The sequence below is a fragment of the Parasteatoda tepidariorum genome, chromosome 7 (genome assembly GCF_982258835.1).
Source record: "Parasteatoda tepidariorum strain Cologne lab strain chromosome 7, Ptep-v5.0, whole genome shotgun sequence".
Classification (NCBI taxonomy): Eukaryota; Metazoa; Arthropoda; class Arachnida; order Araneae; family Theridiidae; genus Parasteatoda; species Parasteatoda tepidariorum.
The window spans coordinates 53429785-53445242 of NC_141761.1; the positions used below are offsets into that span (position 1 = coordinate 53429785).

A 15458-nucleotide genomic window follows, 5' to 3' on the forward strand; every position below is an offset into this window, starting at 1 on the left:
AATCTGCTCGACTTCGGGAACAAGCTATCGTGTTACCAAAGCGAGGAAGTCATCCCCTCTGCAGAAGATCGAAATTGTGATTGCACGTCTTCGGATCATTTTTAGGGATGCTTCTCAGATCGTCGACAATAACTCATGCGGAGCCTTGATGGCTCAGAGGATAGAGCGCTCGCCTTCCAATGAGATGGTCGGGGTTCAAATTCCAGCGATGGCTGGTCCATACGAATTCCGCATCCGGTTCCCACCGATCACTGTGCTGATGTAAAATATCCTCAGTGGTAGTCAGATCATAGGTTGGAGTCCCTTTGCCGTCAGGCTATGCGTGGGAGGTTTTCGTGATTTTTCTCTCCGTATAACGCAAGTGCGGGTTAGTTCCATCAACAAGTCCTCTACGAAGGCAAATTTCTCCTAATACTTGATCAGGAGTTCCCTTGCCTTCAGGATTGGGTTCGAAATTAAAAGACTACCGAATTCGACTGTTCAACGACGGTTATAAAATAAAATAATTCATGCATCTCTATCACGATGAAAATAAGATACTACTGCTATTAAATATTTGTTTTACTATTCGGACATTAGTACTTTAACCCATATGTGAATAACACTCCCTAAATATGTCTTATTGAACTTTGCATCCAATCGTATTATAATCGTATGGAGTTCCATGTAATTATTTTATCTGCTATTTGGCGTGTTATTCAGACAAAATTATTTTATGGTGAGGTAAAGTGTGAGGTGATACGATAGAGTTGTTCAGACAAGACAAGATTATTCTGCAAAAGTAATTCAAAAGAAAGAAATTTCTTACCCTTGAAATAGCTCTGTCTATTAACTTCTTTACGCAATGTCAGATTTGATTTACCAAAAATCATCAGAATTTAGTTAAAATGCAGATATTGAGTTAAAATGCAGTATAAATATAAACTTTCTTAATGCATCAATAATTCATTATTAAAATATCAAAAGCGTTTTTGTAGGCAAACAAGCTGAATATTTGGTTCAAGAGTCAGGGATTATTTCAGCAAATTCCAATTTCAATAGTGTTTTATTTTTCTCTAACTTTTTTTATTATTCTACTAGCCGCCTAAGGCGGCCAGCTGTCCGCCACGCTGAAGGTTTTCACAAATAAAGTTTTTTAAAACATAGCAGGAAATCTGAAGATTAGTGGACAATTAAAGTGTTCCTGTCCTGCAATTTTGTCTTCATATCCAGTTCTGCTGCAGATGTGTTATAGCTCTTGAGGATGTTTGAAATTATATAGCTACAACGCTTAAGAAAAAAAAAACTAAAATGCTAAATACATGAAAAGAACACGAAAACGAATAAATTTTTTATGGTATCAATTTCTATTTCTATATAATTTTTTATGGTATCAAATTCTATTTCTATATCTGTTACGTCAAGCACTCAGGTATTATAATTTGATCTAGTTGTGCTTGTATAATTTTGATCTATTTGCGCTTTCTACGTCATTTTGTTAACATCGATTGGTTTGTTATTTAACATCGTTTGGTTTGTTATTTCTAAGTTAACTTTCAAAAAATTGGCTGGCATCAGCATTTTTATTCTTTAAGTTGTTTGTTTTTTCTTTTTGAATTCGTTCCTTTTTAGCAAAATGTTTTTCAACCTAATCGAATTCTTTGCAGACTGTTCTCTGTATATATAAAGAAAATAAAGTAAATATTTTTAAAGTGTTGTGAAAAGAATTTTTAGTTGTACAAAGTACTACAATATCGCTACAAAAATTATCGTCTTCGCTTAAGAAAAAAAAATAGAGCGTGGAAAGAAGAAGAAAAACTTATTATAACAATTATGAACAGCGACAAATATATCAAAGCGAAGCGTTCTATTTACGTATCGAATATGTTGCCACATTTTTAATACAAAAGTTAAACTTTTCTCCACTTTAATAAATGTAAACTAATGCGAACTTTACAATTAAATTATTAATTCCTTCGTATATTATTGGTTTAAGTTGTCGAAAATTAATATTTCAATTGTAAGGTTCGCATTAGCATACATTTATAAGAGTGGGGAAAAGTATATGCATTTTTTAATTGCTTTTTGAATATGGCTCTTTGAAGACGAAAAAGCAGACGAAAAGCATAGACTTACAAAATGACTGATAACTAAATAACTAATCCAAATTTTTGAAAAAGAAAAAAAATACTTCTTCATTATGTCAAAACACAATTATGTGCCGAGTTTCGTGCCTGGGCGAGGCTTCTGGGGCGATATATTGTGATTACAGACACACACACACACACACAGCCGCTTTTATTATTATGTATAGATTATTATTATAACATCTCAAACATTCAAACTCCGTCTTTTTTTCATTCTGTACAAGTTCATGCAAACCTTCTTTACTTTACTTTGTATAAGCAAATTTAAAAATTTACACTTATATAAATATAATTTTTAATTTATGTTGTTGACAAATTGTAGCAATCTCTAATTTTATTTGTAATGGTAAGTAGCGAAATTGATATTTATTTTTCATGTAGTTTTCACTTTTCCTTCCTGGATCAGTAACACGAAAACACATTCTCACATTGTGTGAATTTCAAAAAGGCGTCGAAACAAAAACATTTTGGATAGATCAGCTGTCCTGAATGTATCATATATCTTTCAAGTGAGGGAACCATAACGCACAGAAAAGTGGCAGTGCTAGCCGACGCTGTTTGATTCATGGTTGTCATAGTAACGTGATTGAAGCTTAGCGGCGAAGGATGTAAATATTGGAGGAGAAACAAGACGTAATGACACTTCTTATTCAACTTCTTGAACCGGTTTCTTCAGAGAACTGGCTCAGGTAATAGGTAATATCAAATCGGAACCCATTCTTCTCGATAGAACTCGGCCAGATCACATCTATGTCATAAAAACTTCATAAAGTCTTGTAAACGTGGTTCCGAAGAAAATCGCCTGCTAAAATTGATTTTTAAAAATATCGTTTTCGAATGAGACGTGGAACACTATTTAATGACAAGTTCAAGAAAAGTAAGTGAATGTATTTTTTTATTTTTTGTTTGTTTTGCGGAGCATATAAAAAGGTAGTATAAAATGTTTCGGAATGTTATGAGTCATGTTTTGATAAGTGAAAAGACATTCACCTTCCAAGATCTACGCCCGCGTGTTACTTCAAAATCATGCTATTCATTCTCTACATATCTGAAGTTTCGTGACACTAAAAATGTATTATATAATGGATAGTGAAAGATCAAAATATAAAAACAAACGTACAATCACTTAACAAGTATTTAATCATGTTTGTCACTGTTGGATTTTAATACTTAAGTGATTAATCTTCTAAAACGTCTATCTATAATTACTAATATATCTATAATTGCTAATATATCTATAATTACAAATATATGTCTAAAATTACATGTATTTAACTACTAATAATAATTAATTACTACACAGCTAAACTAATTACTGATAATCATATAACGTAGCAATATAATTATTACGTAAGCAATAAACTAATTAAAAATAATAATTTAAAAGTTATACATTAATTGATGTAGATACAGGTGATTGTAAAGTAGTAATGGAGATTTAGATAAGCCTGTACTTGAAATTTCAGATTTTTAAATTAAACAGTATTATAAAATAACTATTACAAAAATAATTTAGTTTTTTCATATATTTAAAAAATGCATTAGAGCATGTGAAAGGAAAATAATTATTTCCCCCCAATAAATATCACTTATACTATATAATTAATTATTTGTATTATATCAAATAGTATAATTTCATCGCTTAAAAAATATTATATATATATATATATATATATATATATATATATATATATATATATATATATATATATATATATATATATATATATATATATATATATATATATATATATATATATATATATATATATATATATATATATATATATATATATATATTCAATATTCAAGTAACCTTTCTGAGAGTTTTATGGTGTAAAAGTATTTTATTTGATTTTAGAGAATTTTGTTTCTTGACTAAAATGTGAAGAAAAAAAATACTGAGTTGAAATAATATACTACAATCTGTAAAGAAAGTGCTAAATTTAAAATTTATCATTTTTCTGCAAAATTTGAAAACATTTTTAAAAAAATTAAGTTTAATTCATCGATTTTTTTTTTTAAATTATTGCATTTATATGTTTGCTTTCTTCTACGCTACAGTATTTTAGCTAAAAATCGCATTTTTTCCCGAGTAATCTAAATTACTCTTAAAGCAACCGAATCTTTATTATACTGATTAATTATTTTGATAAGCATCAAATTTGTTTAGCTTTTTCTTTATAGGTGTTATCTTATAATGTAAATCCTGAATCATATTTTCTTTAAAATATATATTAGTTTATTTTTAATAACTTATGCAAACTATTGCTGGGTAAAATTTGCAATTCAAAGTCACGATACGGTTAATTATGTTAAAAAGGAATGAATTAAATTGAGTAAAAAAAAACTGAGTACCAGCCGTTGACAAAATTAAATTTTAAATTGAAATATTTAAATTTCTCATTCATTAAAATTTTAACATTAAAATTGCTTCTTAGAACAAGGTTTCGTCAAATATCCTTCTTTTCTTTTTTTCTGATATCATAGTAAACATGTTTATTTTAATATCTGGCAAATCATTTCTCTTCAATAATTTTAATTTCATATTTTTACTTCCTACTAATTTTACCTCATCTTATATTTGTAATATTGATAAATAAAACGTGATTTTTTGAGAAAAAAAAATTAAAAGAGTACTCTCTTGACATTTACATTTAATCAGAATAAGGAACTCCACTTCCTGGTTTTCGCTTCTCTACTTCATTGGAATTGCTGCTTGTGCATTTCAGATCTTTTTGCAATCAGGACCAAGGTCTTGCATGTGATCACTTTACTCGGTCTTTCCACCTAAATCATGTTTAATATCCCAGCTTTTATACCTTAATATATTTTACACCTTAATTTATTTTAAATTTTAATATTTTTCACTTTAAGCCCACTGCTCACTATCTCTTCAAGTATAAACTATGAAACTACTGGTACAGTTCTTTTCAGATGGTTTAGCGATCTGAGCTCGTTCCTTTCTCCTGCCCAAACCACAGTGGGATAGATTATCGGTAAAGTGATAAAAATTCAAGATATTAAAGTGAATGGATTTTCGATCGTGAAAAAAAAAGCAATTTTGCAATTTTTTAATTATTTTAAAACAAATAGGACACAAGATTTTTCAGATTCATGAGTTCAGATAAAAAATTTCAGACAACAGAGTACGTGGCTGCAAAAGATCATAACTTAACTGCTAAAAATTTTTGTTAAAAAAGAAACCAAAAAATTTTTGCTTAAAATTACTTAAAATATTAATGACCTCATCAATATTAGTTTGAAACCAAAATGTATCTTAAACATATCTCTAAGAATGCACAAAATTTCATAATTTTCTGAAACCAATTTGCGTTATGAATACAAAAAGTTCGTGCGACGGAAGTTTTTCAAAACAGAAAAAAGAAAGACTCGCCGAATTTTCGAACTTTGTTTTGTGGGGAAATCACTTTGTACATTTTGAGGAGAAAGTATTTTGCGATAAAAAAAAATTACACAATTTTTCGATGTATAAATTTAAAAATACACAGTTTTTGAAGAAAAATGTACGTCTTTACTTCTGAAACCTGGCCTTTAAATAATAGCAAGAAATGTGTTTTACGCTTAGAAATTTGCAGCTCAGAAGAAAGTTGACTAATGTGATAAAATATTTTTTTTAAAATTTAATTAATTTAACTTTCTTTACTTTTTTGGTTTTTTTAAAAAATTATTTCTTCAAAAATCATAAACTAAAATTTTTAGCACTTTTTTGCAAATCGGTAGGACATTTTCATTGCGCATTTCTTATAATTTCGGTCATGGAACATTTTCTACTAGATTCAAACAAAATATTTACATGACATGAAACTGTCATAAAAATTACACAAAGCAAATATCTTATTTTTCTCATAATTTTTTATTGTAATTAAGAATTTCCATTGCAATTAAGTAAATGGAAATCAATATTTTTGCCAACTTGTTAGTTTGGAAAAACTAACAAAGTAGGTTATTAAATCAAAATAGTGATTTTTAATATTTTTTTTTAGTTTTGTTTGAACAAGGTTTTTTTTCCTAGATATATGTTTATTAAGTAACATTAATGGGTTAATAGATCAAAAAACAAAATTGTGAAGAAAGATTATTTACAGGAATCCATCATGAATGATAGTACCAGGAATAAATTCAAGCTTCGTTGCTTAACCCTTACACGTACAATATATTGTTTTATTTGTGTTATTTAATTGATCTTGATTATGTAAACAATTGAAAACCTGTATCGCATATAGTTGAATTGATCTTTGTTCACTTTATGTGGAGCAATGATTTGTTTGATTAACTCAATCAAAACTAGGCTTACTCAACTCGTGAAAAATTGAAACAATTAAAATTTAAAATGGAAAATAAGTACTTTCGAAAGCAAATGTTTCAGAGTCTTATTCAAACAGGGAAAATAGTTTTTACGCAAGCTTTAATAGTAAAAAAAAAAATATTAATATAAGTATGGAACTATACGAATATATAAAATTATATGCACTAAACATTGAATAAGTAAAACTATTCTTAATTTCTCATTTTATATTTTGTTATGCTTTTAAGTAGTATTTTTTATCGCTATAATTTATAACTGTTTAGCATCGTTATTATTAATTATATTGTAATTAGGGTGATATTTTCGCTTTTAAATTGGTTATGCTTTTAAGACCAGAGAGGAAATATTTTAAATATTTTTTCTTATTTTCACTGTTCTTTATAATTCGATGTTTTATTTATTTTTTTTTTTTTCTTTAGCTACTTAGCACTTTCATCACAACAGTTACTCAACTTTTGTGAAAGATTATTATCATTACATGTGTGATATCACATATAAAGCAGTACGGCGAAAGCCCGTTATTGGACGGTCATGATTGTTCGATATCAACAGGAAGATTAGGGCAATATGATTAGCATTACAGACATTGCCGTTTTTACTCCCCAAACAAGCTAGTTAGTACCCATCAATCCGAAACTGGAAGGGCATCAAGACGCCACTAAGAACCGAACCCTAGTCTTTTTAACCCAGTTTTTGTAAACCAATGAATCATCGTGGCTCGATACCACACATTATTATTTTTGTACTCAAATTTACAACATTCTTAGCGATACGAAGTTATAAAACATTTATAATATCATTAATAATTTAACACGAATGTTATATACAATTTCAAATTAAATTGTTTAAATATAAGTTTTTTATTTTGTTTCTATTAAGAATTTTTTTTAATTATGTAAGTGGCATTTTTATCACATTAGTTTTGTGAATTATTATTAAGATGTTTTGTTAAAAAAACAAGAGGCAGAGTTATAATATGTCAGCTTAGTCATTTCTATGTTTTGTATTTGTTATCTGTAGAAAAATAAATATTCTGTAAGTGGGCAATCAATCAAAAAGTTGGCAAAAAATTATGAGAAATTTAATCAGGAAATCGGATTTTTCTTTTCTCTGGAATTGTATACGAACTTTAAAAAAAGTACTAAAACTTTCAAATATTAAATTCTTCTCTAAGTATTTTTTAATGAACCCTCTATTAATTATTATTTTTTATTACTAGCTATTTTTGTTTTAAAAAAATGATTTTTAAAATTTATAGTTTCGCACCTCAATACACCGCGTTCCGACCAACTGAACAACAATTATTTTATTTTAGCCAACAAATTAGACGCACAAAATGTGAAAACTATTAACATAACCTACTCGGACTTTAAAATTTACATAAAAATTTTTTTTCTCGATCATTAAACAAATTCGAGAATATACTAGAACATTTTATTAGGTAGTTAGATGAAATTAATTACTGTGGCGTTAAATATCAATTAAATAAATTTACATTTTGAAGTTTCTGGGAGAAAAGAAAAATCCCATTTGGAATTTCCAAAGAACGTAACCTAGTTGTTAAACAAGTCTTTACGATATACTCGAGGAATGCGCGTTTGAACCCGGTAGTTGGTTGGGGAATATTAAGAATTGTAGGGAAAAAACAAAACAAAAAAAAACTTTTTTAGAGAGTCAGATAGGTCAGCATTTTCACTTTGTTTTCAATTAACCTTGAATTTTTGTTGAAGAATAACAATATCTATCTTACTCGTTGGCTCATTATGAAACTATTGAAGAACGGAGTAGATTATAATATTCCGAAACCTGCGAGAACCGGTTTTTATTGTTTTCAGTTGAAAAAAAAATTTTTTTTCACTCTCTATATAGTCAATAGAAAACGATGTTTCGTACTTAATCTAATTGTTTCACACAATATAGATGTGTAATATTTGGCCTTGCTATTAACGATGCATTTCAACACCAGCAAATTAATAGTTCAAAGGTGAAAGAAACATTGTGCGTAATTTTAGTGCTAAATTTGATATTATTCCTTAGCATCAAATCAAGCAAATTAGTAGAAATAACAAATGAACACAAACTGTTAATAAAATTGAAATTTTTATCATATATATATGAACGAAAAAATAATGATCCTTTAAGTATTTTGAAACGTTTCTCCTTTCTTTATAAACTGAAACCTAAAGAAAAATTTAGGTCCCTTCGTATTTTGAAAAGTGAAATAAGAGATGTCTAATTCAAAATCAATTTTGTTACATAATACACATATTTTTCACAGGAACTTTTAATATTTTTATGTGCCAAAATTCTTGGTTCTAAATCCATTTTAATTCCACTGTCGAACAACATTTGCAATGAAATTTTATCATTTAATATTTTTTTTCAAAGAAAAACAACATTTATTTAATATAAATCTAAGGAAAATTTATGTATTTCGAGCTCATTCTTCTATGAATTTACCTTTTTAGAATCAATCGTAGACTTAGTGTGCAACAAGGAAATGAGTAACAAAAATTGAAACCAGTTAACGTTTTTTTTTCTTGAAATTTTTTTTTTTTTACCATAGTTATAGATTGCGGAAACCGTCATTTCAATTGTTTCTTTTCCTTTCTCATAAGTTTGTTTACTTACGTCATTTAATTTTTGATCAGTTAGATCAGTTCTTGTTTTTTAAAAATTGAAAAGATTAATCTTGATTTATTTAAACGCAGTTTTTAAAGCACGATATTGTTAAACATTTTCCGTGTTTTAAAATTCTCAATTATCCTTTTTACAATGGCGTACTTAGAATCCATATTATAGCCACATATTTTTGTAAAATTTTTTTTATTTTCATATTTTTACTTTTAATAGTTATAATTCTAAAATTATTATTCGCCATTTTTAAACCATTTCAAAACTTGCAGTATTCTACTAAAATTGAATTTTAATGTTTTATAAGGAATTATGAAACTGTTATTTATATAATTTCAGCAAAGGAGCTAAGGAAATTTTTATTTATAAAATATAAAAACGTCTGAATAAATATATATAAAATACTATCCACGAAATTTTTTATGAAGAATTGAAAGCTCAAAAAATATAAAAAAAATCAGCTATTAAATCATAAGAAATTAAGAAAAAAAAATGTTTTCGAAATGATTATTTTTTATAAATCTTGAGTTAATATTAGTAAATAAATAAAAACTACTTGTGCGCTGCGCCCCCTGCTCGCTAACGCTCGCCAACCCCCGAAAATTGCTACGCAGTCTTATATGGTTTGCTTCGCAAACCAAGCTCGCTTCGCTCGCTACTAACTTATGTACATTGCAAATGCACAAAATTCTAAGAATTCAAAACAATCATTCAAATCCATATAAAAACTTTTTTTTTAAAAAAAATACATCTTTTTAGTAAATACTAGGTCAATAAAATAAATTTGAATTCAAATAAATGACATGTAATTCGTTAAACCTATTAGAAATGTGCTATAGTATAATTCGTGATATAAATCAAAAATCGTCAAATAAATTCGTAATATATAAATTCGTGAAAAAAAACGCTTTCGACAAAATACTAAAATAGAGATCTATCGACAAAGACTACTCACTTCTGCCTAGCTTAATAGTATGAGATTGCCGCAGCTGATGCTCTCTGGTTATTTCAGTTTCCGTTTTTAAAAGCGCTATATGTTGAGCCACCTCACCTAGATTTAGCATGTGACATTTTTAGCGGCAATCATTGGTCGATTCGCCGTGTAAGAGAAATAGTAACGTAAACAAAACAAAGCAAACGTTGCCACCGGCGGAAAAGAAATACAGCCAAAATTTGGGAACCACGTAAGAGAATTATATATATTAGATATTAAACGCATAATAGATTTAGGTCCCAGTTCATATCTGAATGTATATACAAATGAATGTTCCTTTCACTATTTTCAATAAATGAAAATTTCAACTTATAAAAAATTAATTATGTTGTTTATACTAAAAATATTTTCTAAAGACAACTTATATAAATAACCCAATCATGAAAAAAGATACATCATCATTTCGGAGCCTCGGGGCCAGACTTCGGGGCCTTTCATTATCGTGTTTGTATGCTTGCTCCAACTTCTTTCACGATTTCATACTATATAAAAGATTTTAATGTTTCTTTTGATGAAATGCTTATTCTCCGATAATGATTTTTCTGTAAAAAGTTAAAGTTCATGAGTTTTTATGAAAATTATTAAGAAGAACTATGTAATGGTTTATTTTTAGTTACATCTGCATGCATCGCTCGCTGCTTTGAGTGTTGAACTTAAATGTTATGCTTTATTTTGCTGTAAATGTCCAATCAGGGTTGGGTTTTTGACGTCAAAAAGTGGTTTTTGACATGACAAGGGTATAATACTGGTTTAAACCGTCAAAAACCCGTCAAAAATGTCAAAAACTAAAGTTTGCCAAAAGAATATATTAACTTCAAAACTACCAACAGTTGCCATGCATTATATTGAAATTTAATTATACTATAGGTAATCAGCAGGTTTTAAAATATTTTTTAATTAAAATTAAGGTAAAATAACAGATTTAAAATCTCAGAAATTTATATTCAAATGCATGTGCAGAAAAATTTTGCAAAAAATTTTTTTAAATATTTATATTTTGAAAAAAAAAATTTTTTTTTTTGATACTTAAGAAAATTAAAAGTTTATTACTATGCATTTTTGACATATAAGGAACATATAAGTAATATTTATAAAGAACTTACAAGTTATGTTGTATAAATACAAACTTGATACAAGTGTATGAAAAAAAATTTTTAATGTTATACCGAATATCTTTATTATCCAGTATGTTAATTTGAATTTAAAAGTAGTTATATTTGGGAATAATGATAAATATAATTCATATTGTTTATTATATTTATTTATAATTATTACACTTATAATTTTAAAACAATTTTTACCTCTTAATTTGTTTCCCCCACTTGTATTAAGAATACAAATAATGCATATCTTGAAAGCAAGAAGTAATTATTCAACAGCTGAATATTTAGATGTTCAACAAAACTATGTATATAGTATTCAGCAAAATGAAATTCACAAGTATTTGGATAAACTAAATTTTCAGCATAGTAAATGAATAGGCTGAATATACTGTAAATCGACACTAACTACTCTGTGTATTTAACAGAAAGCACTTAAATTTGTATTGTCTTATGTTAAAAAGATTATTAAGAAGATTTAAAAGAATATTAAAAAGATTTTTCTTTAAAAGATGTCTAATGTGCAAAACTGCTAATGTTTATCTTTAAAAATGTCTAATTTTTAGTATAATCTATACTATACACTAAATTTGGTTATAAATAAATTTCTTAATAATATCACTGCAGATTTTCAATAACACATGAAAATGAATACATAATATTACAAAAGATGTGAGCTTTCAAAAGTACAAGATTTTGGTTACTATTCAAAATATAAGTGTTTCTTCAAAATTTTAAATTTATTTTTTCTAGAACATATTTAGAAACACTATCCTTTATAAAAAATATATAAATTTTATGTATTAATTAAATTTCACATATGAATATAGGTTTTTGACATTTTCGACATTTTTGACAATGAGGTTTTTGACGTGACGGTTTAAACCATGGTTTAAACTGTCAAAAACTGTCACATGTCAAAAACCTGCTAACCCTGTGTCCAATGGAATAAAATAAAGATATAAGTGCTGAAGAAAATATCCTTAGCGGTAGATGGATCATAGGTTAGTCCCCTCGCCGTAAGACTAACCATGGGAGGTTTTCGTGGTTTTCCTCTCCATGAAACACAAATGTTGGCTAGCTCTATTAAAAAGTCCTCCACGAAAGCAAATTTTTCTCAATACTTTATCCAAAAGTTCCCTTGTCTTCTGTATCGGATTCAAAATTATAAGGCTACGGAGTTGAACATTAATAGTCGTAAACTCAAAATTGGGTCTGCTGTTCAACAATGGTTATAAAAAATTTGTCTTAGAATTATAAACTGTTAAACTTGTGGTAAAGAATATCATGCGGGCCACTGTGCATCATGCAACAAAAATACAAACACACATTTAAAATCTGACAGGCTAATAAGGCCATTTTTGTTTATAAACATAACACGATTTTTTGTTTCAAAATTCCAATTTCCACAAAAGTTTATTGAAATTTTTAAGTACTGTTTGCAAATTTTTTTACACTTTTTTTCTTCATAAATGACTGTTGGCGGATTGCTGCAGTTAGGAATTTAGTTTTGTTTATTCCATACAGGTTCATACTAATCCATTCTGTTGGATTGATAAAGTGATCTAAAGTTCAGATTCACCTGGCATTTTTGTTATAGATTTAAGGCTCTAAACTAAGCCATGTAACAATGTAACACTCTCCTGTACAAAACTTCTGTTATACGTGAAAACATTTTTTAAAAAAAAATAATACATGTAACATGCATAATAATGTGATGATTCTCGTAAAACAATTCTCTTAAGCCTAAGTCTGTTTTTAGAATTTTACCAGAAATAATATTTTATTAAAAATTTGACACTTCTGGCATGCAAAAGTTTCACTCTACTGGCATTTTCTGAGCCATAAGATGGACTTAACAGCCAACATCATTAAATCGAGCTCCACTTATTTTCCTCTTGTTAAGTGCCTTATAAAGAGTATGTGAATTTTTCGGATTTTTTTAAGCATTTAGTTTTTAAGAATTTAGGATTTGAAAATGCTAAGTTTTTGGATAATCACCCATACATCGAAATTTTTAAAATAAATATTAACACTACGAGACATAAAATAGTCAACTGAGTGTAGTTGTGCTGAAATCGTAAGTAAACACTATGTCCCATAACATTGCAATTCAGGTCATCTTATATACATTAATAGTTTTATATCTAATTTAATTATGTAATCACATTTGTTAGGAAAAAGTTTCAGAAGACATGATTTGATTTTAAAGGATTCATATTTAAATGTTTAGAAAATATCTTTAATTTTATGTCAGAACCTTAATGTTTGTACCATAATTTTGTATCAGTGTTTGTACTATACATGCTAGAGAGAAAATATCGAGTTGTGTCGATAATGTACAGAATGTAAGTTTGTGAAGAATATTTTTGTTCTGGAAGAGAAAAAGTAAATAAATGACAAGATTTCCATCGCATTAGTTTTCTCTATAAATATAAAACTAAGACAGAGTAAATAAATATATATATATTGAATTTTTAATTCTGGCTTGTTTGAGATTCTTTCAAATGAAAAGATGGTTATGAAGCATAAAAATGCTAAAACATGTTTAAAAAAATAAATTCCAATTTTTACCTAAGGTCGTTAAATTTTTATAATAATTTAGCCCTTACCCATAATCGAAAACTGAATAAATTCCGTATAAAATTATAAAATGTTGTCGTGAAAAGAAAAAAAAGTGGCTATAACTTCATGAATTTGGAGATTGCTACATATTTAACAAAACTACGTCATAATATTTTTAGTAAACTATTACACTATGACGCATGAACCTGGAGATTTGGTCATTTATCAGAACGCATTGCTGCGTTTTAAGGTGTCAACGAAATTGTTCGACCGTTAAACATTTGGAATACATCAAAATGCGGAACATTTATTATTAACATAATTAAAAAAAAAAAGAGAAATAAAAAATTATATCCAAAATTATTTTAAGAAAGAGTTAAATAATTTCTGAGAGTTTTAAATCTCTCATTCAAATTTGCATTTCTTTTTATTATTTCGGATAAAAAATCTGGAATTCAAATAATCTTGTTAATAAAAGTGCATCTCATTTATTCCGGTAATACTTTCTCCTTTTGGGCATTAAAGAATAAATTGTGAAAGAAGCAACCAGAGCAGAAAACTCAGTGATTTGGAAGACATATTTGTGGAGTGTCAGTAGCTGCCGGAACACATGCTGTTTCAACTTATGTATGTTGAATGAAATACCAGGATCTCAGGAGGGCATGCATTTTCATTATTGTACGAATAGTTTTACAAGAATGAACTTTCGTTCGCGATGTAATACGGGACAAATTTTTCAAATATTGGTGGATATTCTTGGCAATTATTTTCTTTTCTAAACATTTCAGATGCGCTCCAAAAATAAATAATAATGTAAGACAACAACTTTTAGCCATTAAAACTTATAAAAAACTTTTTTTTATGTTGTTTAGTCTATTAACATATTATTTAGTTACATATAAATGCTTCATTTCCCAAACCGATAAACTTCATTTAAAAAATTTTTTATTTGAAATCTTAATTTCGGAGCATTTGATTGGTTCCCAACTTTATGTATATTCAAAACAACTTTTAATGCTATTTTGAGGAGAAAAAAAATAGCTCAAAAGTTCAATCTCGTTAGAGCAATTTGTATCAAATTACTTTGTCAACAATAGATAGTTTTTATAATAATAACTTTATTTATTTATTTTTTTCGATATTCAAATTTCTGAATTCCAATTTTTATTTTCTAATAATTAATTTCAATTTTTTCTTAAAAAATACCAATTTTTCAAAGATTGGGCTACAATTATTCATACCGATATCGGAATATATAAGAAAAACATCATGGCAAATGGTGTTAAGTAACAAAAAAAAATTTTGATATACATACTAAAAAGTCAAGTACTTTTATTATCGATACTATTGTTTTAAAAACAAATTATTTTCATTTGGGCTGTGCAATTTTTATTTTGCATAGCTATTGCTATTGTGTTATTTTACAGCCCACGTGTTATTTTTACTACAAGTTCAGCAGCTGATATCTCTCGAACTAACAGTCGAATGTTCAGGTTATTGATTCCATTCTATTCTCTCTATCATATTTTCAAGTTTCTTTCTTTTTCGCGCAAATTAAAATGTAATGGAAAGTTGTACACTTAAAACAGTGGCGACAGAGGCTCTTACGTTTTTTTTTTTAATTTAACAAGAAAAAAATGCAGCATAATGAATCTCATATAAAAGTCAAAAATACAGAAATATGACTGCATCATACCATAATTTTAAAT

General features: G+C 27.5%; 1 protein-coding gene across 2 annotated transcripts in view; it reads left to right on the forward strand.

Moving 5' to 3' along the window:
• Window positions 1-2617: 2617 nt before the first annotated feature.
• The window catches only part of LOC107443113 (uncharacterized), a 53743-nt gene continuing 40902 nt past the window's right edge, over window positions 2618-15458 (forward strand). The window contains exon 1 of one of the 2 annotated variants that reach the window (XM_043043838.3): window positions 2618-3003. The gene's annotated coding sequence lies outside the window, so the exon portion shown is untranslated. The remainder of the gene's footprint in view (window positions 3004-15458) is intronic. The other variant, XM_043043839.3, reaches the window with a different exon arrangement.